This window comes from Chinchilla lanigera, unplaced genomic scaffold, assembly GCF_000276665.1.
Source record: "Chinchilla lanigera isolate Chin_1 unplaced genomic scaffold, ChiLan1.0 scaffold00188, whole genome shotgun sequence".
Lineage (NCBI taxonomy): Eukaryota > Metazoa > Chordata > Mammalia > Rodentia > Chinchillidae > Chinchilla > Chinchilla lanigera.
In genome coordinates, this window is record NW_004955589.1 from 584,205 (window position 1) to 586,648 (window position 2,444).

Genomic DNA, 2,444 nt, shown 5'->3' on the forward strand with positions numbered 1-2,444 from the left:
CTGCTGCGTGGTGCTGAGGCTGCAGCCGCGCGTTCGGCCGCGCGCGCAGCGGAGCCGCGTGGTCAAGTGCAGCGCCAACCCCATCTTCAACCAGGACTTCTTCTTCGAAGGGCTGGGCCTGCCGGACCTGGCCGCCCGCAGCCTGAGGGCCAAGGTGCTGGATAGGGGCGCGGGGCTGCGCAGGGACGTGCTGCTGGGGGAGTGCGAGACGCCCCTCATTGCCCTGCTGCCCCCCTTGAGTGCAGGGCTGGGCCCAGGGTGCTCCCTGGCGCCCACGCATCTCAGCTTGTAGCGCAAGACGACAACTTCCTCGGGAGATGGCCGCTGTGCGCGCCGTCCTCCTTCTCTCCATCTGTCTGCCGCGTGTGTTTTGCTAATAAAATGCCGGAGCTCTGCCCTCGTTGGCACCCTTCAGGCTGGGGTTTGCAGCCTACCCATTCCTTCTGTACAGGCCACCCGGGGCAAAGACGCTCGCTCCGGTTGTCTAAATTGTAATAGACGCGCTTCTCTGATGGAGGCGCATCCGAATAACCAGAGATCAGAAATCCTGGAAGAGTGTGTTGAACATGCCGAGGCCTGGTCTCTGGCCCAAGTGATGTTACTTCCGGAGGCCAGGGCTGGCTAAGTCCTAGGTTCATCCAGGTTCATCCATCAGGACCCCACACCTTCAGGCAGCCCTTTAATCACGGAGTCGCCCCGCCAAGAGCTTGGTAACAGTGGCCAGTACAAGCCACATCCCCGATAGGTCGCTGGGGCTGCACAGCGGATTTTGGCCCTCTCTTCCCTCCTAATCTCCTACACCTACTAGATCTGTACTGAAGACAAATGAAAATTTTGGGTCTCGAAAGTGAGTCAGGAGATGTCAGACTAACACACAGTGCCCTTTAACCACCCTGCCTCCTGTTTCCTCTCTCACTCTGTGCTGTCTTGCGGGGAGGGGGCACTTGGAGCCAAGAACCAGACAGCATTTGGGTACCTAATGACTGAGGTAGGTGTCCCAGGGCTGGAGAGCTGGGCATGAAGAGTGCCCCAAAAAAGGCTCCCCGGACCAGGAGGAGGAGGGAGTGGAACACGAGTAAATAAATGTAGGTCAAATTATGTTCACCTCCTACCTGAAGATCCCTGACGTCAGCTGTGACCTTCTGCTCTCGACCTCCACATTTCCAGGAACTGGTTCCTTTTGGCTCAGGGTAGGGATGAAGGAGGGAGGGAGGGAGGGAGCGCTTCCTCCTCTCCCTTGGGTCCTTTATCCTCTTATCACGGTGCCAGCTGTGCACCAGGGCTAAGCCTGCTGCGTCTCAATAAAACCTCAGCACCTTAGCACGTGCACCTTTAAACAGCGCGCGCATCGGGGCTGGGGATTTAGCTCAGCGGCAAAGCGCCTGCCTGGCAAGCGCAAGGTCGTGAGTTCGGTTCCCGGTACCGGAGAAAAACCAAAAAAAAAAAAAACAAAAACAAACAAACAAAAAAAACAGCGCGCGCATGCGTGTCCATACACACACACACACACACACACACACACACACACACACACACAAATACACATACCACCTTCCATTCATAGGGCTCCTTGGTTCCTTCTCCCTTCCCTGATTAGGTCCCCACCACTGAGCTCAAGGCTGGGGAGACTTTGCCCCAGATGTCCACTAGGTGGTAGCATTGACCAAACAAATAACCATAAGCCTACCATACAGGGAGACTCCTTGTACAAAAACTGTACAATTTGTCAGGACATTTGTTCCTCCCTGCCACTCTCATAAGGGTGCAGATACTGCTGTTATCCAGTGTGACCTTGGGCCTAACAAAGAATAGAATTGGAACCCAGGGAGTCTGGCTCTTGAGTCTGCACTCCTAATCACTCTACCTACAACTGCCTACCCACAACTGCCAGCTGCACCTCTCCTTTCTCCACCAGGGAACTCTGAAAGGGTCCTCGTTCCTCAAGATGATAGCTCCGCAGTCATTTCACAGCGGGCAGTGTGGACCCACAAGTGTGGATTGTGGGAAGTCCACCGATAAGTCTACCCCTACCCCGTGCTGTATTTCTACTTCAGCCCCCAAATCCTCCCACAAGAACCCTTAGTGAGGAACTGGGTTGGAACGGGTTTGGACAGCAATTTCATATTCCACACTAGGTACTTAGGAAGGCTCTGCGAGGTGTCAGCAATCAGAGCAAACACAGGAATCCGATAGGTCACAAAATGAACAAGTAAAAATGTGAACAATGTCAGTAGGTGATATGGAATAGAAAAAAATAAAGCTGTAAAGAGAACAGAAAAGAAGGGATCAGACAGAGTAAGGGAAGATTACAGGAATGAGAAAAAAGGGAGGAGGGAATAAGGCTTTTCTTTTTTCTTTTTCTTTTTCTGTACTGTTGGAGTTTGTTATAATCTGATATTTTTTTTTTTTTTTTTTTTTTTTTTTTTTTTTTTTTTAGTTTTTTT